Source organism: Podarcis melisellensis, assembly GCF_964234715.1.
Source record: "Podarcis melisellensis genome assembly, chromosome: 9".
NCBI classification, from domain to species: domain Eukaryota; kingdom Metazoa; phylum Chordata; class Lepidosauria; order Squamata; family Lacertidae; genus Podarcis; species Podarcis melisellensis.
In genome coordinates, this window is record NC_138541.1 from 56,700,019 (window position 1) to 56,724,816 (window position 24,798).

The following is a 24,798-nucleotide window of genomic DNA, read 5'->3' on the forward strand; positions in this document are numbered from 1 at the left end:
TTTAATTTGGAAGAAATATCTGACTGACAGGAAATTTAGTCTCTGGTCTTTCTCTCCCTGTTTAAAATCTAGAAGGATATTCCCTGTGGGAATTAATTTTTGCTTCTTTCAAATATGTGTGATGCTTTAACCTGCCAGCAAACTGCGCCTGCAACTCCCCAAGTCAGCTGTCAATCCTATCCATGTTTGGTCCTGATCCGCTTCAACAGCTTCTTGCTCAACAAAGATAAGCTCTGCGAACAACAAAAAAGGAGCAATTCTGTGTAGAAACATAAAAAAATGCACTTCATCTACTATGGTTCTGATGCTTGTGATTTTTTAATATTAAAAAACCCTAATGGGAGGGATGTCTTTTATTTTATAAGAAAAGGTAATAATATATGGTCAAATTAAACAAAAACAAATAATGAACATTTTTTTTTTTAAAAAAAGGATAGCTTTTGTTTAAATTCCAGTATGCCACAAAAACCTGAAAAAGGCCAAATAACAGATGTCTCTGTTTATGGCCTCTCTATTCTATAGCACAGGACCTTTGCTTCTATCCGTGCTTAACCATGTGCAAAATCTCAAAGTGTTCCACCCCTGTGATTCCACTCCCTTCTCAAAAGAGCATTTTCCTTTCTTTCAGCTCTGAATTAATTGACACACATAAAAGTTATTTAGCTGAAGCAAGACGCACGCTTTATGTTCGAGGACTATTCCACAGTTCTCCCTGGGCTGAAGTTGTAATGTAATGGTACGGCATTTGTGAATACCCATTAGCTTCTGAGTTCAGTGACTTTCAGGTGGCGTTTATGGTGGTTTGCACCAGTGAACTAATAATTAGCTTTAAAAATGAATCACATCTCCCTGTTACAGCTGTGCTGCGTTTTCAGTAAGGAAACTAAGCTGTTCCTTCTTTCACAGTGCTGTGAGGAGGGTTCATGCTTATGTGCCAATGGAAGCCAAACAAGGGAATGTCTAGCTGGGTACTTAAGGCTTTGTATTGTGAAATAAAGGCAGAAACCAATATTTCTAGGAAACAGAAAATGACTGTTAAAGAAAAAAGCCCTTTGAAAATCACTCCACGTGCCAAAAGGGCATGCCCAAATCTCTCCCTGGATTTGGTTTGCCCTTAGTCATCCTTTGCAAACCAAACATTCTTGGCTTTTGTACTTCAAGGGCGCCTGAGGGCCAAAATGATATAAAACTATTGTGTTTTCTGAAACATGAACCTGAGGAAGCAAGGTGCTTAATGGAAAGCATAATAAAGCAGTTTCTCGTGGTTGAATCCACGCAGAACTGGATTCCAAATACGCCAGCGCTCTGCAAGTACATACAAATACCAACCACTTTGTTTCCAAAATGATGAGGATGCCATGATTATTCCAAGCTAGTATAGATGTATATGTGGTTGTATTTCATTGTTTCTGCATTGCACCTTGTGGTTTTGTTTTTTTTTTCAGCTGGGGGTAGGGGAGAAGGAAAGTATAGAGAGAATAAAATGTGATGTTTATAAAAAAAATCTTGAAAAAATAGGAAATGTGTTTACAAATTACCACAGTGTTTGCCCTTGAAAATGGCAGAGGTGGGGGCAGTGGACAGACAATGAAGTTAAAATGTTTTCCTTAGAACATTAATACCCCTGACACATTTATCCAAATAATTCTCTGTCACTAGTAACAGCCAACAGTCTTACTGACTTGAAATAAAGTATTAAGATACATTTGAATACTTTGGAGGCCCCATTACTTGAGAAAGGTCTGAAGAGTGGAAAAGGCAGAGAACCAAAAATTCCATTTACATCCTATTAGTATCCCAAACTTGTCCTGATCAGACCCAAAATGCTAAACTGAATGTGAACTTTGATGAACTCGATGCAGCAATAAGTGGCCCATATCAATCTCATACCATAATGTGCCAATGTGGCTACATGGAGCATTTTGAGTAATTAAACTTTGTGGGGAATAATCACTGCATAACTGGTTTGAAAATTGACAGAGTGGAGGTAGGTCACGCAAAATGTCTCCTTTCCACAGTTCTTATTCTGAATGCAGTGTGTTAACCATAAGCTAGGCTGCTACTTCTCCACTGTTAAGATATAAATCATATGACAAATTATACACTTCAGGGGCTATGCATATGTGAACAATCTCAACTAACTCCCCTTTGATCAAATATTTGGTGTGACAAAACTGATCCAATCACAGCTTTTCCCCTCTGAATTACTTTGCTGGATCGACACTATAAACTGCACCAGAGCATTTAAAATTCTCTTTCACTCATGTTAAACTATCCTGGTATACAAGGATAAAGGTTAATCATGGCCTGGAAAACCTATACAGCTGTTGAAATTTCAAGCAATAGCCTCAACAATTCTAAGCTACCGATACCAAGAGATGACTATAACCTCATGCTTTTTGTATATGCTAAGGGGTATGTTTCTGTAGTTGTAGAGATGAAATTGAGGATATTCTACATTGTTTCACAGAACCCATTTTGAAAAGACTGCGAGCACTGGCCAAATCAGCAAAAAAAAAATCTGTTGACTGGTGAAAAGAAACGTGTGAACTATAGCCAACTTTACCTTGGTGACCATGAAGGAGCAGCAAATGAAAACCGAGTAGCACACAGTAGACTAATCTGAATGCTGATTGATGAATGATAGTTGAACTTAACTTCTAACCACCTTTATGTATATGAAAGAACACATTTTCAGCTGGTTCATTTCATAGTGCTTTGGGCTGTGATTGGCTTCTGTAATATCCTGGTTATGGCCAAAGGCTTTAACCAGGAGTAGCTTATCTTTTTAGGCCAGTGGACACATGAGGGCACTTCTGACAAAGTGTCATGGGCACCAGCCACAAAAATGGCTGCAGGGGAGGCATGGCACAACACAAAATGGCAACCACATGACACCATAAAAAGGCGCTGGCATGCCTCCACCAATGGGGGGAAAGGCACATATATCAGAAATACTATGCTCAGTCAGATACACAATCTCTTTGCGCCTCTCCTCTGTTCATTCAATCCTTACACCCAATGAAATGTGGGAGTATTTAAGAGGGAATGTTCCATGTAAAAGGTAAAGGTAAAGGGACCCCTGACCATTAAGTCCAGTCACGGACGACTCTGGGGTCGCGGTGTTCATCTTGCTTTATTGGCCGAGGGAGCCGGCGTACAGCTTCCGGCTAAGCTGCTTCTGGCAAAGCATGACTAAGCCGCTTCTGGCAAACCAGAGCAGCGCACGAAAACGCCGTTTACCTTCCTGCCAAAGTGGTACCTATTTATCTACTTGCACTTTGACGTGCTTTCAAACTGCTAGGTTGGCAGGAGCAGGGACTGAGCAACGGGAACTCACCCCGTCGCGGGGATTCAAACTGCCGACCTTCTTATTGGCAAGTCCTAGGCTCTGTGGTTTAACCCACAGCGCCACCCGCATCCCTTATGTTCAGGAACTGAGCAGGAAGAGAAACAGTATCTTGAATATTTTGAGAAGATATATAGTGAAACCCTTTGCAGACACTGTGGGAGGTACTGGTGGGCACCCTTAACAAAACAAAACAACAATCGCATTTGTGCATTAAAGGCAACTTCACGCTTTACATGGCACTGCAGGTATATGAGTGTTGGATCAATATCTGCCACAGTTAATACATCTCTATGTGCCTTAGGTCAGTTTCCTGGTACACAGTCCCCTACATCTTACAGAGGCTTCCAAGCAAGAAACGAAAAGGAGCTCAGTACCTAATTTCCAACAGAGGATGAGGCAGAGAGGAAAGAGTGAGACAATGTTGGAATGAAATGTGCAGCAGCCCTGTGAGAACTGCAGTAAGTCTGGCAGTCATTAGTAAAACAAGTGCTTTAAAAGACCACAAAGTAAGCATATACAGATAAGTATTAATTATTAGAAATTAAGCACAGAGCTTCAGGAAGTGTCTGCTGCTCATGGCGGGTGGGGGAGAGGAACACAGCTCTGATTTTAAGAATACTGCAAGCCCTCCAGTGCTTTAACCACCCGCAGTCTTCAAAAATGCATGTGTGGTCATTTATGGCCACAAGACAAGGGCTCATTTTCTTCTGTCAACACACAAAATATATTTCAAGAGAACTGAAATTTAATCACAAAGATATTTTATCATTTACTTGGGTTTACGTGCTGTTAGAACTGCAGCCAGGAATCACACAGAACAAACCTCAAAGCCTGAAGAAAGCAAGTTTAAAGAACACGTTTCTACTTTAGTGGATGGAGAGATTTAACAGGCATGTTGTTCTTAGAGAGACGCCTTTTAAACTTGCAACTTCTCTCCTGGCTGCAGCATTCTGGCTCCTGCATTTAATTACATTCAATTCCACTAAAAACAAAACAATTTTTCATCGCAGCATCCTGCTCTTTCTTTGGGGCACAACTTTCTGCATTCTAGAAGATTTAAGGCCACAATCCCATAAATAATTTCCGGGAATAACCTAGCCTTTCCTGGGAATAATTTAAGAATCTTCTGAGTCACCATGCATAGGATTGCACTGCCAATGTTTTAGAAATAAGAACATGTTAGAAATAATTGCAGCTGCAAGGTTTAATCAGTTAGGTGACCAAACTGATTAAAAACGTTTTGCTCAACTATAACTAATAGGGCAGGAAGAGAAGGGATGATATCTCTTGTAAGACCATGCCTGCTGTATTACTTGCCACGGGCAGAATATTCCACACTATTATACTATGTGTTGCATTTTAAGTTGCAAGAGGTTCCGACTAAACATCAGGAAATATTTTCTGACAGCAAGACCTGTTCAACAGTGGAGTGGTCTCCCTCGGGAGGTTGTAGACTCTCCATCCTTGGAGGCTTTTAAGCAGAGGCTGGATGGTCATCTGTAACAGATGATTTAGCAGAGATTCCTGCATTGCAGGGGGTCGGACTAGATGACCCTCAGAGTCCCTTCCAACTCTACGATTCTATGATTTCTATTTAAGTTATAGTAAAAAAAAAATTAAGTTTGTGTCTAATTTAGCATATGTAAATATTATGCAAATATGTGTCTTCTTTTCTTTTATTGATGTGGGAGGCCCCTGAGCTTGGTCTTCAGAGGCAATCAAACAGGAAGTACAAGAAATATAAGAAATGAAGATGTCAAAGCCATTTTGTCTCTCTGCAGTTAGATCACAGAATGTATGTATGTATGTATGTATGTATGTATGTATGTACTGGTATGTATAAAATTTATATTTAAATTTCAGTGATCATTTTCAAAAAAATATATCACACTTTTCCTACGGTGAAAGCATCCAAACGTATTTCCCTAAGTAAGCTCCGGCAACGCTCAGTCATAAAGTAGAAAGTCTTAGGTTTACAGTAGTCTGTGGTTTCTCCAATGAAAGAAAAATCTCTGGTGGGAAAGATCTCTGCCTAAGGCCGTCAAAAGCTGCTACAAATCAGTTCATGAGACTGGACTAGACATTCCCATGGTCTGACCTGAACCATTATACAAGTATTCTTTGCAAGGGCTGATTAGATGGGCAGCTGTCACAATTTTGATGTTGTATTTTAATCTTGTTTTAAGTTGTATGTTAATCAATTGTTTTATACCTGGCGTTAGCCGCCCTGAGCCCGATGTTGGCTGGAGAGGGTGGGGTATAAATTATTATTATTATTATTATTATTATTATTATTATTATTATTATTATTACTATTATTATTATTATTATTATTATTATTATTATTATTATTATTATTATATTAGCACAGATACATCTAAATTCGTTTTCACAAACTGACAACAGGCCTGGTCCTTGCGTATGTTTAGGACCCTCGTTTCAATGAGAGACATTTAAGCACATGTTTAACTCCCACCAAAATCAATGGGATTTAGAAGCGCTTAACTTTTGCTCAGATATGACCTTTGCTTTTCAAAAACCAGCCTCTCTTCTGTAACCAAGTACAAATCCTAATCCTGCTTATATTCAACAAGATTACTGGGAAGAGGAAATGAGCTCCATCACAGTTCCTTTATATTTTTATCCCCAAGTCAACCATAACACAGAGTGTGCGCTTCAGTAGTCAAGGCGCACTGAGAGGAAGTGCCACTGAATGGCTTGTGCCAAAACAAACAGGCAAAGTCTGGAATTTGCAAAACCAAAAATAGATGCAGCTCAGTTAAACCTTCACAGCTCATCTATTTCTCACTGGCAGAGCACAAAAAAAACAAAACCTTAGCAGACTGAATCAGAAGTCTTCTTTGCAAGGGCTGATTAGATGGGCAGCTGTCACAATTTTATAAGCTGGCATTTTGCTGAAGGTGCAGTTGAGAAAAAAGCTGGATGCTGTCTTGGCAGAGAAACTGAGACAAATGAGGGGGAGAGGGAAGGGGTCATGGAGCCAAAAGGGGGGAGGCAGAGCAAACCACAACTTCACTACCCCCCCAACTGAGACAAAAGGCATGGCCCACAGAAGGGACTCTCATAAGTGAAAGACAAGAGAAGTGAAATAGGTAGACTGGATTTTGGAAAGAAGCATATCTCTCAAACTAAAGCTAGATCAGTTAAGGTTATGCAAGCAGAGAATATTTTTTAGTCACCACAAAGCAATACAAATATCTGAAAAGAGACAAAAACGGAGAGGAGTTGAAGCCATTCTATTAAACAATGTCACAGTCAGAAAAAAAAACCATTTATTTTCACGTGCGTTAAAACTCCTTGAAATTGTCTCTGTAGAGCGAACAAGGCTCCCAAGAACATTTCTATTACGGCCAAATTTAACAGAACAAAAATATGGGCCGCGTTCAGAGATCTTAGCAGGACTTTTAAAATATGCACCAAAGAAACCTTCCCTTTCAAGATAAAGACATGTCCAATGTATTTGAAATTAACTCTGCTCAGCTGATGGTAAGCATGAAGATGCTTAGGCCACTTATTTGCTAGAGTTCCTTCAACAGGTTTCCCACATTGGTTGTAATGTGTAGCACTATCCTGAGGGAGTATTGCCACAAATAGGGGAAACTGTCCTATTTAGTACCACTACAATATTTTTAATGGATTTTTAAAAAATAAATAAATACAAATTATCTTGAAACACTGGGCTGGAGCTAGACTAAGGCTAGCTCTTATACACACTTACCTGAAAGTCTTATTAAATTGGATTTACGTCTGAGTAGGCCCACATAGGACTAAACTGTAAGTCAGTTGCACTTAAGATCCATTAAAATCCACAGAACTCAAGTCTTTAGGGACCTAAATTCAATTAACTTAATGTGGCTTCAGTTCCTTGCTTTTGGGGGAATGTTAGCATTAATATAACCTCTAACACAGTGTTTTTCTACCTTGGGTACCTAGACATTGCTGGACTACAACTCCCATAATTCCCAACTATTGGCTAAGCTGGCTGAGAACAGTAAGAGTGGGCCTTTTTACTCAGCTAGAGCTTCCCCCCCCCAATATATATATATATATATATATATATATATATATATATATATATATATGCAGGTTTTGGTGTCCTCGGGTGTCTTCCCGTGTAAAAGTTGGGGTGTCTAGGCGACGTTTCGACGAGGTCTCACTCGTCATCTTCAGGCTGGTGCTTGACCTCTTGAACTTAGAGCACAAGTGTAGTACACTTAGAGCACAACTAAGTGTAGTACAGCCATCTTCTCAGAAAAACTCTTCACAAAGTTCAAGAGGTCAAGACACAAAGACTTTAGCAACTAATCCACACCTAATGACCCACCTAAGTGGTACTCAGGATATCACTCAAGAAATCACTCAAGATATCCCTCAAGTAATTAAGGAACAAAAGAAGAAAAGGCACACTAGCCTGGGAACTTCCTCTCTGCCCAGAACATTGGAGGCTATACACCACACCCCCTCAACAGTATTTATAGGAACTCAAACACTGAGATCCTGCTCTGTTCCAGTAACAAGAAGCCGAAAGCACCAGCCTGAAGATGACGAGTGAGACCTCGTCGAAACGTCACCTAGACACCCCAACTTTTACACGGGAAGACACCCGAGGACACCAAAACCTGCATTCCTGTACCCGTGAAAATCTACGAAAGCAAATATATATATATATATATATATATATATATATATATATATATATATATATATATCCAAAAACACACACATTGAGATACTATTCTAAACAATAATATAAACAACAATAATATAAAGATCATGGCATTAATGTAATCTAGGAAAGCACAACAAACAGTGGAAACCAGATATTACTTGTGTAGGCTTAATTGCTCCATAATATGCTCTCTTGAGAACACTAGTTAATGGAAGAGAAGAAAAAGAAAAAGAATTGCGCAGGTTTCTAGATCAAATCTGTAATTAGCAAAGGTAATACTTTTGTACCCGCAAAATGCCCTGAAGCTACTCTCTAGGTTTTCTATTAACATCTCTGATTGCTTCTAATTCTTCTTGAAGTATTCTGAAAGCAACTCTGTAGATAACATCACAAAACCTTTTTTTTTATTAAGCCACAAAGCCCACTACACAGATTAAAAATCACAAAAAACCTCATAAAATGACACAATCAAAAGATTAATCGTAGAATTTCTACGTAGAGAAGGCAGGCATCACTGTGAATATGAAATGCCAGCAGCTATAGACAGACCTCCAAATAAAACTAGGCATGACATGGGAGACGTATGAACTGCCCTCTCTTTTTGTAATATATTTACTGAACTATAATGGGGGGAGGCTATAAAGTTCATTAGAGCATCAGTAGAAGAGGAGGGCGTAACCCTTTTCCTGTGGGCTGTTTTTCCAATCATATTAACTCCACAGCTGCTCCGCCCAAAAACCTACAATTTAAACAGTTAAACAGCCCCTCTTTCCCTACAGCTATACTAAAATTGCAACTGCATTTCAGATTATTATTATTATTATTATGAAGTGCAAGATCATTTATAGGTCTTCTACTTCACACCTTTGACCCTCAGACCACAGAATTCATGTTACACCACTGAGAGCAGAATTAATGGTTAGCGAGTCATCTCCCATCTTTCTGGCAGGAGTCCATAAAGCCCCTTCAATATTGTCATCAGTGTCACTCAAAATAATTAACTCCACCAATATTTCATTTATTTTTTTCTGCATTTGTGATTAACTCCTACACCTGATTTGGTATTTTCACTGGTCTGTAAACACTAGCAAACTGTTTCAAAATAGAGGTCTGTTATTATTTAATTACCGGTAAGTCCGGTGTTTTCTTTCATCCCCAGGTCCATTCAGATACTTTAAACAGTCATTGACAAAGCCTATATGCAATAAAGATCTTTCTGAATTTTCCTAAGGGGTTCTGCTTTGCCTTAAACAGATTGAGAGTCAAGTCAATTTTAAGTAAAACATTTAATGCTAATCAAATGGAAATAACTTATGTAACTATGAATACTGTATAACTTAAGCTAAAGATAGCACTTGCCAGTGTCCAACCTCTTTCTCAACTTTTTTCTTCATTAACAGATAAATAGAGGTTCCCCAGCCCCCTTCTGATCTACTGGTTTTCTATGGAAGGATCTACTGTATGCAGTCATACACTCAGCACTGAGTCATAAAAGGTAAAGGGACCCCTGACCATTAGGTCCAGTCGTGATCGACTCTGGGGTTGAGGCGCTCATCTCGCTCTATAGGCCGAGGGAGCCGGCATTTGTCCGCAGACAGCTTCTGGGTCATGTGGCCAACATGACTAAGCCACTTCTGGCGAACCAGAGCAGCGCACAGAAATGCTGTTTACCTTCCCACCGGAGCAGTACCTATTTATCTACTTACACTTTGACGTGCTTTCAAACTGCTAGGTTGGCAGGAGCAGGGGACCGAACAACAGGAGCTCACCCCTTTGCGGGGATTCGAACTGCCAACCTTCTGATCGGCCAGTCCTAGGCTCTGTGGTTTAACCCACAGCACCACCCACACTCAGTCATACTAAAGGTAAAAAAAAAAAGGTAAAGGACCCCTGGATGGTTAAGTCCAGTCAAAGGCAGAGGGAGCCGGCGCTTGTCCACATACAGTTTTCCGCGTCATGTGGCCAGCATGACTACGCCACTTTGGAGCACAGAACACCGTGACAGAAACCAGAGCGCACGGAAATGCCGTTTATCTTCCCACCGCCTATTTATCTACTTTACACAACCACACTAACAACATAGAAGCCCACAAAGAAATGCTCACTAGAACAGTGCAATTCAGTTCAATGGGGCCTTGTAGGAATGAAAAGGAATGCAGAATTGCATCCCACAGTGCTAATTTCTCCCTTTAAAAATCCCAATTTTTAAATACTGTACAGCCAAAATGTGAATGGTGGTCCCAGGATAAAGAATTAACTTTGTCCCAAGAACGGTCTGGAGGTATATCATAGAATCGTAGAATTGTAGAGTTGGAAGGGACCAACGCAGGAATCCTTTGCCCAACATGGGGCTCATACCCAGAACCCTGAGATTAAGGGTTGTGGGTCTCATGTAAGTCCCATGCTCTACCAACTAAGCTAGGTAAAGGTAAAGGGACCCCTGACCATTAGGTCCAGTCATGGACGCCTCTGGGATTGCAGTGCTCATCTCGCTTTACTGGCCGAGAGAGCCGGCGTGGTCATGTGGCCAGCATGACTAAGCCGCTTCTGGCGAACCAGAGCAGCACACGGAAACACCGTTTACCTTCCCACTGGAGCGGTACCTATTTATCTACTTGCACGTTGACGTGCTTTCGAACTGCTAGGTTGGCAGGAGCAGTGACCGATCAATAGGAGCTCACCCTGTTGCGGGGATTCGAACCGCCAACCTTCTGATCGGCAAGTCCTAGGCTCTGTGGTTTAACCCACAGTGCCACCCACGTCCCTACCAACTGAGCTATGTTGGACTATATACAATGCAGTTAGGGCGCTTAAGCTTAGCTTGGGCATTTCCATTTCCTGAATGGGAGACAGATGCACACGGGATTCTCAGTCTCCTTACGTGAACTGTGCAATACAGTAACATCTCAGACAGAGATGCACAGAGAGAAACACTTCCTCCATATCAGCTCTCCCTTAAATGCTGCATAGTTTTAGTAATTATTCATATATTAAGAATAAAACAACTGCAGCATGCTTGATCAATATTCCAATCTAGTAAGAATCCAGATTTAATTACAAATGGCACAAATGCTTTTGCACAGCTATTAGCCTGATCTGCTCTTGGTTGTGCAGCTGCTGTGTACTACCCAACACACATTGGGAGTCTTATTTTAAATCCTGACACATGCATACCAGTAAAATAATCCAGACTCGAGACTTCCTCTGCACTTCCTGAAGCGTATATCAGCACCTTCACAAGAGTGACGCAATGTAGCAAACAGAAATTAGGATCCAAAGGCTCTGGATCTAGACGTGCAGATCAGCTTTAGCATACAGTGCTTTAAACTGAATACCAGCTATGCCAAATTTAACACAGTTGCTACTGCTACCACTTGCAATGGCAGTAACAAGGAGTGGAGGATAAATTGGAAAGGAAAGAAAGACTTCACATTTTTTTCAGGAAAGGACTTTGATGTACTTCTCCAATTGTGTTTTACGAATAAAATAAATAAATCAGATTTCGGCATTAAAAAAAGAGGCATTTATGCATATCTTTGAAACCCATGAGAGACTGGAATGCAGGGGGGCGACTGAATGACTAAATGAATGCACTGTGAAAGCAAATATCTCTTTTCATTGGTGGGAGGGAGAAAGCTTGCCTTTCTGGACTATATGACAGCACCAGACGTACACTCCTGCTTGCCTCTCCCTGGCTACTACCCACTTCCCAACTCACAGGCTCGAGTCAAATCCGCACATCTCTCTCTCTGTCTCTCTCTAAAGTGACACTCTCTTGAGCTTTGGGCTGGATTTGTAATACCAAACAGGTTGGCTCCAGGACAAGCATAAGCAACATCAACCAAAGCTTTGCTTTATATTAAGGTGCATTCACATCAACACGGTTGGTGGTGCCTGTCATGCGACAGGTGTATCACATGCAAGGATCCATCTCCTTTGATGGGCACAGCATCCACATGATGAAAAGACCTTATTCATTAAAATATAGCAGACATATCATGTGGATATTGTGATTTTACATTAGAGACACACTTCTGCAAATCTATATTTATTTAGGGAAGTCTTGGACAACTTTTATCCCATATGTGGAAGTAGTGTTGCAATGGCAGAGTATGAGAACCCCTAGAGCAGAGCTTTCCAAACTATGTGTCGCGACACGTTAGTGTGTCGGCTGCAGGGTGCAGGTGTGTCGCGCGAACATTCCCCCACGCTCCTCCTGGGGCTGGAAAGGGGTTACTTTAACCTCCAGTTTTCTAGTAAAACTGAATTACTGTGTCACAAAATGATGTATGTCTAAAAAGTGTGTCACCAACATGAAGTTTGGAAAGGTCTGCCCTAGAATACTTATGATATGTTCTACTTTATCAAGACAAATCATAAGCATTGCCTGGTGCAGGATGCAGGTGGTCAGCTAATGAAAATATTAACTACAGGAAATGAATTGCATCTGTGCTTCTCAGGTTTGGGACCTGGTTACCATAGAAATTGAGTGGCAGATGGCAAACAGACCATGCACCATCATAGGAATTAAAATTGGTCACATTAGGCCAAGGGACAATGATTTTTATCGTGTATTTTGAGTTTCTATCTTGTATTTTTGTATGTGTGTGAACTGCCTTAAGATCTTTGGATTAAGGGTTGCGTACAAATTTTATAAATAAATAAATGTCACCTAATGATTTTAGTTCTAAAAAAAGCTATGGAGATAGGCTTATATAGGTGGGCAGAAGTCAGATCCCTTTTACTTACTTTATGTATTTATTATCATACATATGTACTGATTATCATACATGTCTGATTTATATGTACACACATAAATGTCACTGGAAATTACAAAAGGATTGTCAGAAGAAGGCCATGATTACAGTACATCTGCTTTAATAATAATAATTTATTATTTATACCCTGCCCATCTGGGTTTCCCTAGCCACTCTGGGCGGCTTCCATTAAAATACAGTGGTCTATTAAACAAGCTTTGACTGTTTCTGAATCTTTACTAAACTGTAATACGCCCCACTGTGTTATTTGCCAATGCATCCTTGCTTCAAGGCCTTCTATGAAAATCTAGATACATCCTGTACATTTCTTAAGTATGGGTACTAGTAGATCAGTAACCTTCAGGTCTCCTACTTTCCTGCATCGTTTGAGAAAACAAGCACCTGAATGGACCAGAGGCTGTAAAACCTCCCTTGTTTCTTCCTTCTTAATTGAAATCCAAGTCATCTGGTGGACTGTTAACTTCTAATAGTTCCTGAGACCAAGCTTGTTCAGAGATGTAACAGCTTAAACATGGAAAGAAAGGAATACCGTATATGTCACCTAGATGTACCTAGATGTGCCTTCTGATTTCTTGTGGAAATATGCTTGCTCAATTCTTTTTAAGCTTGCAGTTTTAAAAACCAACTTCTCTTTCCTTTGCTGTTCTTACTATTGCTTCCCTTGTTGCCTTTCTGTTTTAAAAGAGTTTTACTACTTTGACCTTCAACTTTGTTTTTTTATTGCTTACCTACTGTATAATTGCATGGTTCAATGTATAAATTGTTCTTGAATAGATACATTAGAAAACCTGCTCTCATACTCTTTTCCTGGATGCTGCAGGAGCCAGAGAGAGAATGGTTGTGTCAAATGGTTACTGGCCTGGAGGCTATTGAAACTTTTATTTTGACAACACAGTAGAGTTGCCAAAAAGAACCAGGCAACAGACCCCCAGACTCTTAAGGGCTCTTGCGCAATAATTTTAAGAACATGGACTGATGTAACACAGAATTGCACATTGCAGTGCAGCTGTATACTTTTCTACTAAAAACCAAGCTTCATTGTGTTACCACAAGTGTGTATGTAGGATTACAGCTCAAGTCCGCAGACAATCTGTGATTTTCAATGTCCATTAATGTCAATGGTCTAGTCTCAGTAGGACTTCGCTCGATATCAGCAGGTAACATTTGTGCCAAAACAAAATGATAGGTATTGACACAGATGGTGTAGTTGTAGTGCATGAGCTAAAGAAACCTCAGCCATTAAAGAGAGCTTTTAATATAGTATAATGTACTCAAATTAACCTTAAGACTTATATAATTAAGGATTCCCATTTGAATAACTACATTCAACTCAAATTTATTTCTCCCAGTTGTACAGAACACTTATACCAAAGTGGATACTAGACAAACAACATAAAGAGAAAGGGGCATACATTTTAGTAAATCTCACTGGTGTTTACACAGCATCTCTGTTCCATCAATTCAATTTTAAGTAACCCTTTACATGCCATGTGAGAAATGCAGAACACAAGATGCCTGTAAAACATCACTTTTTATGGAAGGAAAGATCAGCTAAGAAGTGAAAGTCAACCTGACCATCAATAATGAACTGAGCTACAAACACACAACATGAGGAGCAGGCGCCCAGGTACCAACTGCATTGCAAGCCTTATGAACAGGGATATCACAACTTGCTCCATCCCTACCTCTGTTCTAGCAGAGGTGTGGTCAGAAGCTCAACAAACTACCATGGCTTCCCTTTTGGAATCTGTTACTCAGGAATTCAGTACACTTGTTCAAAAGTTTTCATAACACCATAAAAGGTAAAGGTAAAGGTACCCCTGCCCGTACGGGCCAGTCTTGACAGACTCTGGGGTTGTGCGCCCATCTCACTTAAGAGGCCAGAGGCCAGTGCTGTCCGGAGACACTTCCGGGTCACGTGGCCAGCGTGACAAAGCTGCATCTGGCGAGCCAGAGCTGCACACGGAAACGCCGTTTACCTTCCCGCTGGTAAGCGGTCCCTATTTATCTACTTGCACCCGGAGGTGCTTTCGAACTGCTAGGTTGGCAGGCGCTGGGACCGAGCAGCGGGAGCGCACCCCGCCGCAGGGATTCAAACCGCCGACCTTTCAATCGGCAAGTCCTAGGCGCTGAGGCTTTAACCCACAGCGCCACCTGCGTCAGTACACTTGTTCAAAAGTTTTCATAACACCATAGCACCCTCTTATTCCAAGTAAATGAGTTTGGAATTCAGCTGCTGAATTCCAGGGGACATCTCGACAGCAGCAAATGCACAGAAGTAAATTCTGCTGAATTCAGCAGGTTGCTGCACAATTCAAATTTAGACCTCTAGTGCAGTCTTCCTCAATCCGGTGCCCGCCTACTTCCATCAGTCCCAACCAGTGTAGTCAATGGTCTGCGGTTATGGGGAGATGCAGTCAACAACTTCTGGAAGAAACTAGTTTTGAAAAGGTTGCTCTAGTGCAAGGATATCCTGAGTTGACCCCACTTACTGTCAAGCATGTATTCCAGATCTGGGAATTAACAAATCTAAGACAATTGCCAATGAGCCATGAAGAATTTTAATGGAGTATTATAAAGGCAAGTCAGCATTATTAAACAGAAGATGAAATCTTAAGCACACTTACTAAGTCCTACTGTACTCAAACATCTCAGACAGTCCATTGACTTCCTATATATCTTCAGAATACTGCCTAGGACAAACAAGGCAACTATCTTAATAAGATAAAATACAAATAAAATAAAATACATTAACACTGTCTTGGAAATGGACAACACAGCAGAACACGGGTCCTGATAAATGTCCAGGTTCAAGATCAGTGGAGGGAGTGAAGCAGCAACGATACCAAGACTTGTCAAGTGGCCAAGGCTAAGTTGTGACAGCAACAGGAGAAAAGAGGTTGCAAAGGCAGCACAGTTGAGACAAACAGGAATGCTAAGGGGAAAGCAAATTCCAGTAGTGATGGGGGAAGAGAAAAGAGAAAACCACACAATGAAGTCATGTAAAATTGTTCAGAGAGAAGTTTGATTACAGTGCAATCCTATTTGTCTACGCAGGTAAGTTCCACTGGGACTTACAGTACTTCTAGGTAAGCACATAGGGGGTTGCAACCCAAATGTTTGTCCTTGGCATGCGTAGCGAACAGCATTTGAGACTGCAATCCTCTGCATATGTATCTGAGAGTATCTCCCACTGAACACAGCCCTTATTTCTGAGCAAATATGCTTAGGACTGCACTGCACACGTAGCAAATTCTAACATGATCAAACTAAGCCACCACAGATTTAGGCAATACACCATGATGTTACATTTCAAGATCAAATAAATAATATTCAGTTCTAAATTAGATCTGTCGTCCACCAGAACCTGACCATTCAATATAAGTGAACTCAGCAACGCCAATATTCCTTAGCACAGGTAAAAATTAAAGGTAATGAAGCACCTCAAAATTTAGAAAAGAGAAGAAAGAATCTTAAGTTCCAATTCATAATGCAAATTTATTTCCAGTTTGAATATGTCTATTATGCAGCCACATTTCTGGCTATGGCGCTGAAGTGAAAACAATCTGCTTTTTAATTAGCAAGTTCCCATCGTTCCACAGGCTTAAATTAAAGCTCTAAAGTGTATCCCATCAGGCACATCAATGTGTATTAGATTTCAAACATGCCTTTTCATTACATTATTTTAAATATCTCATTAAACAACAATAAGCTGATAAAACATTCTGAAGCCACATGATTCAAGGCCTAGAAGAAACCAACCCACTTCCATGGCTCAATATATTAACTAATAATGAAGTTTAGCAGATAATTTTTACCATTTAAAAATATGCCATAATTTATTTTTATATGCCATTATTTTTACCATTTTTAAATATGGTAAATATATTTTTTATCATTTTTTAAAGATGGGATTTAAATATGGGAGGAGGGAAGAGAGAAGAAAAGCCATGGTTTATCTGCAGCGGTACAACCGAATGCCTTCATCTGCCCCAGACATCACAAAACATGTCTCTCAATTGACAAAGACTCCCCCCCCCCAAAAAAAATGTTACACTGGTGGTCAGGCCTAAAAGGTGGGGTGGGGAGAGGTATTATAAATCAATGCAAAAAAAGCAACACTCACTGAAATATAACTTTGTTTCAAGTTTTTTTGTTATTACTAAAAATGCTACAATCCTGTATGTTTCTCTTTCAACTGATGCCTTTGCATTAATTGTCTGAACACTGAAGAGGTCCAATGCCTGCTTATTCAACATTCTGGTAGAATATTGACTGAACGTATGCCAGAGACCTTTTCCTTTCTCTTTCCTGATGAATGAAACCTGAAAACAACCTTGACTTCAGTTCTAGATCTGTGATCTTTTAAATAAAGTGGGGGACGCCTACAACATCTTCTAGAAGTCACTTCCTTCCACAGCTGCCTTGCTGTTTAAATCTTAATTCACTCTACACAGCCAAAATCCTCTGGCATGTCAAAGGGGTTCCAAGAACCACAGTAGGGCAATTCCTTTATTGGGACCAACCAAAATGTTTCACTAGTCTTAACAAAGGTGTCATCCGACTGTGGATTTGGTTTTCACTTTATGGATCAACACAGCTGCCTTTGCATTTTCTGTACCTTGGAGAAAGGAATTAAGAGTGCCTGGAAAACCAACAAACTACCAGCTAAGCAACAATGGCATTCTGCTTTCCGTTATTTGAAAATTGGCAATATTTCATTCCTTCACACAACAGAGGCACTGCTTCAACCAGGTACTTAAAGGTGCAGGCTTATGGCACAAATTTGCATATGTTAATTTTTTATGTCTAGAATGGTGTATAGATGATACTGCACTTGGCCCTGCAAAGTTTTATATGTGAAGTTTGATTAAAAAGGGAGGGGAAGGAATATGGATATAACATTTACAGTATGTTATGGTTTAGGAGAAAATTATATGAAAATGTTCTGTAGATGGTACCTAACACCTAGCAGACTGGCAAAAATGTATAAATCAAAATTGAATAAGTGCTGGAAATGTAAAGAAAAAAATATCTTTTTCATATGTGGCGGTCTTGTAGTAAGGTTAAAGCTTACTGGGAAATAATATATAATGAATTGAAAAAGATGTTTAAGATAATGTTTGTAAAAAGAAACCAGAAGCTGGGAATTATGGGATCAGAACTACCAAAGCAGCACAGAAATTTATTTATGTATGCAACTACAGCTGCAGTGATGTTATGTGCCCAAATATGGAAAGAAGAAATCCCGACAAGAGAAGAATGGCTACAAAAATTAATGCAGTATGCAGAAATGGCAAAACTTACTGGAAGAATAAGAATTCAAGACAATAAACTCTTTAGGAAGGAATGGAAATGTTTTATTGATTATTATAAAAACCTGCAGTTTCAAAAATGTATATGAAATAGATATGATAATAGATGAACTAAAGAATATGTTAAGATAATTTGGAGTATGCAGGAAATGATGAAAATAAATGCAAAGAACCACAGAAAGAGGGGGAAGGGAGCTGAAGTTTGAAATGTCAGAATGTTTGTTGAATAATTGTTGTAATGTATAAAAAAATTATAAAAAGGGGAGGGGAAGGAGCCAGTATATGGGGGCTTCAGCAATGAAGGTCGCCTGCCTCCACCACCCAGTGGCGTAGCGTGGGGGGTGCAGGGGGGCCCAGCCACACCGGGCGCAACATCTGGGAGGGCGCGCTCACACTCGCAGCTCTCTGCCCCTACCTGGCTCACTCACTCTCTCTCACTGCAGTGCCCCGGGTGCTGACAACCCACGCTACGCCACTGCCACCACCTCATCTGTTCATCCAAACCCATGTCCTCAGAAGCAGGCTCCCTACAGTCTTGCATCGGATATGCATCAGATCCTCTGACAGCTCATCGCATTGCAACCACGCGTCTCCCTCGGGGTGTCCCTAAGGATGCGGCATCACAGTCCCCGGAGAAAAGGAGGAGACCCCACCGAAGCATCCGAGAGAACAGCAATGCTCATAGCGCATAACGGAGACAATGTGCATGCCCACGGCGAGTGCAGCACTCGGCTTCCTTAGGCCCTGGGAGGAGAGACGCAGGCACCGCAGCCTGGCAAAAGGTTGGGGGGAGGACAGGGCCGGGGATGCCAGCAAGGGACACGCAGCAAGGGCCAAACCAGGGCGTGGAGCAGCTCCATGCACAAAGACGACCCCAGGCAGCCCCCCACCTCCGGCCCTCGCCTTCGCCTCCCTTCCCTCGCATATGTATTTTTTGCATTTCCCTTCCTGCCCAGCTCGCCCCCGATTCCCCTCCCTCGACTTTTCCTCTGCCACCGATCCCACCATCCGCAGGCACCGCGGGCACCGCCGCCCAGAAATATCCCGAGTCCAATGCGGATCCCGCATTCGGAGCCCAATGCGGATTGGGGGTGCCCTTCCCCACCCCCGCGCAGGCACACACCGGAGTTTGCTCCTTGCAACTCGAGATCGGCTGCTGCAGCAGCAGCAGCAGCAACGCACGGGAGGCATTTCGTGCCCGCAACTTCTCCTGGGCACCGGGGCGAGCCGGGGGTCCGTGCCCAACGCCGGCCCCCCGAGCCGCCTCTCGCCGGAGCAGGACCCTCCGCCCCCGTCCGCCTTCCTGATCCAGCCGCGCTGCTGCAGATGTGGCAGCTGGCAGGGGCAAGATGCGCCTCCTCCCTGCGTCTCCCCGCCGCCTCCGGAGGGCGAAGCGCCGCGCCGAAAGGGGCGAGAGTCGCCCGTCAAGACTTACCTGCTCGGCCGCCGCCGCCGCCGCCGCTGCTCCTCCTCCGGCCGGTCCCCGCCGCTCTTCCGAGCCCAGCTGCGGGATGCAGCCTGCCTGCCTGCCTGCCTGGCCGCCCGCCTTCCGGAAACGCTTTCCCAGCCTGCTGCGCTTTCCCCAGGAAACAATCCCGGCCTCTGGCGGCGGCCGCTGCTGCCTCTTCTTCTGCTGCTGCTGCTGTGGCGGCTCCTCCTCCTCCTTCAAGGCCGCCTTCAGGGAGAGGGCGACGTCCTCTGGCCGAGGCCGGGCCTTGCAAGGAGGCAGCTCCCCTCCATTCCCGCCTTGGCGCTTCCAGGGAAGCGGGCGAGGCCTGGAGGCCGGGAACCGCCTCAGGTGGTCGTGGCGGCCGAGAGCGGCCCTCGCGCCCTAACAGGGCGCTGAGGAGAAGCGAGGGATGGAGGAGGGGTCGCCTGCCGCCCCTTCCTCCGAAGATCCCACGGCGGTTCACAACAAACATATGAAATAAAACTTTATTTTTTATATATAATTGGTATTAAATTGCAATTTTGCAATTTAGAATAATCATTTAAACAACTTCAAAACACCAGTGACTCCCCTTCCCTTTCCACGGTCCATTTTGCATAACATAAATCCCTGCATATTTTAAATATTTAAAGCTTTCAGTATTCCATTATTGCATCCATCAAAACTTACACTGTGAATTTATCTTAATGTTGCCCACGTTTTCAATCTCCCGCCCCCCATATATTCAATGAACATTTCCCATTCTTCTCTATAGTATGTTCTTGTTCTCTTATCCTATATGCTGCAAGCTGTGCATATTCCATCAGTTTAAGCTGTCATTCTTTGGTTGGGACCTCGCTTGTTTTCCATTTTGGGGCCAACAAAATGCAGGCGCCTTGGCGGTATACATAAATTACCCTTTTTAACACCTAGGAATTTCCATCTGAATTATCCCCAACAACAAAGGCTGGGCTATTATTTTTTTTGAAAAGTTATTTTAAACTCCCCCCCCCCATTGATTATGGATTATTTTCCACCACATATGAAAGAATGTTCCTCAGCCTCATTGCATTTCCAACACTTATCTGATTCAGTCTTATACATCTTAGCAAGCCTACTTGGAGTTAAAGACCATCTATAAATCACTTTCAAGTAGTTCTCCTGCAAAGAATAGCATGCTGTAAACTTCAGATCTGAAATAAAGTTGTTGTTTTTTTAAAAAAGAAAGACACAGAATAGCGGGGCCTTGTGGGAATTGCAGGTGTCAGGATTTAAGGTCTCAAGAAATTGCCAGTGCAGGATTCAACCCTGTGGAAGCCCCTAGGCAGTCAACATTGAGAGGGAGGGTGGGCCCTGGCAAATTACCTCCTAATAGTTTTATTTTATTTTGTATGGCTTTATCCAGCCTTGGAACAGTAAAGGGAAGGTGCTGGAAAGCAGCGCCGGGCCGCCATGATGGAATCTACACACACATAAAATGCTTTATTTTTAAACGTTTTGAAAACTACGTTGAATTTTGCCTGGCTTGCTGTCACCGTCTTGGTGACACATTTGCGTATTGCACTTTACAACACATTTAAAACGTTTTATTTGCAGCTGGGTAGCCGAGTCCCAGATCTGCCGTCTCCTTGGTAGCCCCTCTGCCAAATGCTGCTTCTATGGGGCCTTTTGGCGAATAGCTGGTCTGCCCCTTTGTTTATCCCCTTTGCAGATCTTTGTTCCCTCCTCGTTCCCAATGCAAATCTTCACCTATCCCTTTTTCCGTCCTGGGAGGACGCCATTTTATGGTTCGCCTCAGGTGCCAAAATGGCCTGGGCACCTGCTAGAAAGACAGTGTCCTTTCTACAATCCTTTAGGGCTATGAACCAAATGTAAAAATCCAAAGGCTGAATTTTTTTTTATTCTTAAAGTCGTCTGCCCATAACATGAAGGAAAATATAATACAAAGCAGTTTGTTCTTTACATTAAAACGGGAGTCTTTAAGGGTCTTGGCTAAAACAGTAAAAAAATTCTCTTATAGATTTCTCCTTGGGATAGGTCTTCAGCTTTTCTTTATGGACACTCAATTGTTTCTGTTTATTGTTATTTGCATGTTATAAGTTATATAGTATCATGTAACTAGGTTTGGACATTCTGGGAGGGAAACCAATTTTACATATATATGTTTGTTTGTGTGTGTGTGTGTGTTTAAAAGGTCTATCCTGTTACCTGTGGTACTTTTCTTAACACAACCAACAGTCATGTAACCCAGAATACACATTGGTTGATATTATTTTAAATTTATTAATAAGGCAACCAAAGGCAGGTTTCACCAAACAGAAAGCTATAAACATGATATTACAGAGTACAGTTTCTGTTTATTTTCTTCTATACCTCTCCCATATGCCTTATTTCCATTGCTGTTCAACTAACAACTTTTCCTCTTCATGACAGAAACTTAAAGCATCTTCATGTGAACAACTATGCCACCCACTTTGTAGCTCTTCTACTGCTTCATCATCATCATCATCATCATCATCATTATTATATAATTATTTATTGAATTTATATACTGCCCTAAACCCAGAGGTCTCAGAGTGGTTCACAGATCTCAGGGCTGTTACCTCATGTAATAATGAGGTTATAGATCCATTCAAAACACCAGAGAATATTTAGAAAACCATGCATAGTGAAATGCTTTTGGTCTTGAAATCGTAACTTTCTTATATAGGGGCCAAGCATTGTGCAACCAACTCAAATTTTAGCACATCTGATGGAGAATGTACTTTCGATATAAAATTCCCTATATATTCAGCTTTTCCTGTCATTCAAGTTTACAATCCTAGTAGCTGCCCTTAGAGTTTTCATCTGATACATTCCCATGTCCTGCCCCTGTGCATGTCTGTATATATTAATATAAATAAACACATTTAGGATTGGGAGCGGAGGGGCCAACACAAGGAATGTGCTAATCTTGAAGGTGGTGTCACAGGACCAAAAGGGTATCCCTGTGCTAGGCTGTTGCAGCAAAAACAAGGGTCTTGTAGTACCTTAAGATCAGCAAATGTCATAATAAATTTGTTAGTCTTTAAGATGCCACAAAATGCTTTAGTTCCTTTTAGGAGAGTTGTCCAAGATTTAAACTTTTTAGGAGAAAACTTCAACTTCTAATTCATTGGAGGTTGGTCACTAGGGTAAGGTACAGCAAAACCCTACCAATATTTTTTGTTTATATGTAATTTGTATTAAATTTTCTGTTATGCATTTTAAAATACTCATTTTACATCCTTAAAATATCAATGACTTCCCTTCTTCTTTACATGGTTCATTTTACATATCATAAATCCCTACATATTTTACAAAAACTATACCATTATTGTGTCCTTCAAAACTTATTTACATTGTTTACTTTATCTTAATGCTGCCAGTGTTTGCAGTCGTACACAATTATTTCCCCCCATATATTCAATAAACGTTTTCCAATCTTCTTCAAAGGTATGTTCTTCTTGTTCTCTTATTCTTTATGTTAAGTCTGCAAGTTGTGCATATTCTGTCAACTTATGTATATCATTTCCCATAATGCTTTTAGAAACTTACAGGTCCACCACAAAAGGTGCCTTCCTTTTGCTTACATTTCCAGCAGATATTTGCACTTCTCTTATACATTTTTGCAAGCTTACTAGGAGTCAAATACTACCGGTACATCATTTTCAGAGACTCAGGGTAGAGAGATGGAGGGAACTAAGTTCCTACAGGAGGGGTGCTCGCCTCCAGTCACCTGTGGACCGGGGCTGCCCTATGCCTCGGGGCAGATAAAAGCCAGTCAGCCCCAGTCCCAGGTTGCGGAAGCAATGTTGTTGCTAGCCTGTTCCTGTCCTGCTCTTCTGCCAGAGTTCCTGACCCCACCCCAACCTTGGACCCAGCTACAGCTTTGATGGACAGTCTCCATACCACACCATCGACCTCGGACTGGACTTGGACCTCGCCTCTCGGTCAGCCCCCGGGACCAGCACACTGAGAATTTCACCACCGCCCAAGCCTCCCTTACCTGGATTGTGCAGCGGTATTCTGGTGAGATCTTGTGAGATCTCACTGAGCTCTTGCAAAATCTTACAGAGCTCATGAGATCTTGTGAGATTTCAGGAAGATCTCACAAGATCTTCCTAGCCTAATACTGCTATTAAACCACCTAGATTTAGTAGGATTATGAATAGGGTTTCCATGTTGGGTTGCAGCTAGCACTGTTGGCAGGGTAAGGCCCTGGCACTTACATGACCTCCCACTACTGACATGGCTGGTGCTGGCAGAGTTGAGTAAGGTTGGCGCAGTGCAAACTGGTGCTCATGCCAGTGTGTTCACATCAACCTTTCTCCTTCCTCCTCTACCTTCTTGTAAGCCACAGTGATGTCAGCGTTGGGAGATATGCTAAGTGCCTCCCCCCACCAAATGCTACTGGTTGTGGGTGGCCTATGATTTTAAAAGATTCCACCTTCTGCCTAAGTAGTTTTCTCAAGCGGCCACTGTAGCTGTGCTTTTAACAGCAGCTCGACATGCAGACATAGGGTGATATTCAATTAAATAATTGCATGAGTGGACCACAATGGGACTTTCCTCCCTCTCTTCCCCCTGTGATCTGCCTAAATCCTTTGTACTGGTTCCCCCAAACCCAGATTCGGGGACAGTGCAGGGTTGGAAGAAAGGAAGGAAAGTCCCATTGCAGAAGTGGAAGTTGCTCTGCTCGTGAACTTATTCCACCAAATACTGCCTATAATCCTGATCTCAAAGGTTGTCTCAAAGGTTGATCTCCATGGTCCCTGCCAACTCTTCAACCCTAGCGTAGCTGGGTTCACAAGGGACAAGGAGCAGGTTTAGGAGCCATTGCATACATACCATGGCCATTAAGGAATATGAGAAAAAAGATAGTACCTGGCCCCCACCAACAGGGATATCTGAAAAGGAAAAGATCTCATTCAGAAGTAGGGTTAGATTGCAGTCATATGCACGTTAACCTAGGAATAAGCCCCATTGAACACAGCAGGATCCTGGATAAGGGGAATATGTTGCCACCCAGGGGTGAACAAGTATCACCAGATTACCTAGACCAGAGGAAGGGAAGCTTTTGAGTTTGGTGGGCCAGATCCATGGGTGTAGCCAGGATTTTTGTTGGGGGGGAAGAGGCCTTTTGTTAGAGGGGGGTCAGAACCTGCTTGCTTTGTATTTTTATTGATAGGGGGCTGCCTCTCCCTGCCCCTCAT

The 24,798-nt window shown here is 42.0% G+C and overlaps 1 protein-coding gene across 2 annotated transcripts in view; it reads right to left on the reverse strand.

The window, feature by feature from the left end:
• APBB2 (amyloid beta precursor protein binding family B member 2) overlaps positions 1-19,811 on the reverse strand; it is a 169,954-nt gene extending 150,143 nt beyond the window's left edge. The window contains exon 1 of one of the 2 annotated variants that reach the window (XM_081924468.1): positions 19,571-19,811. The gene's annotated coding sequence lies outside the window, so the exon portion shown is untranslated. Of the gene's footprint in view, positions 1-19,258; positions 19,282-19,570 lie in introns of those variants that run through there. The other variant, XM_081924469.1, reaches the window with a different exon arrangement.
• Between the last annotated feature and the right edge of the window lie 4,987 nt (positions 19,812-24,798).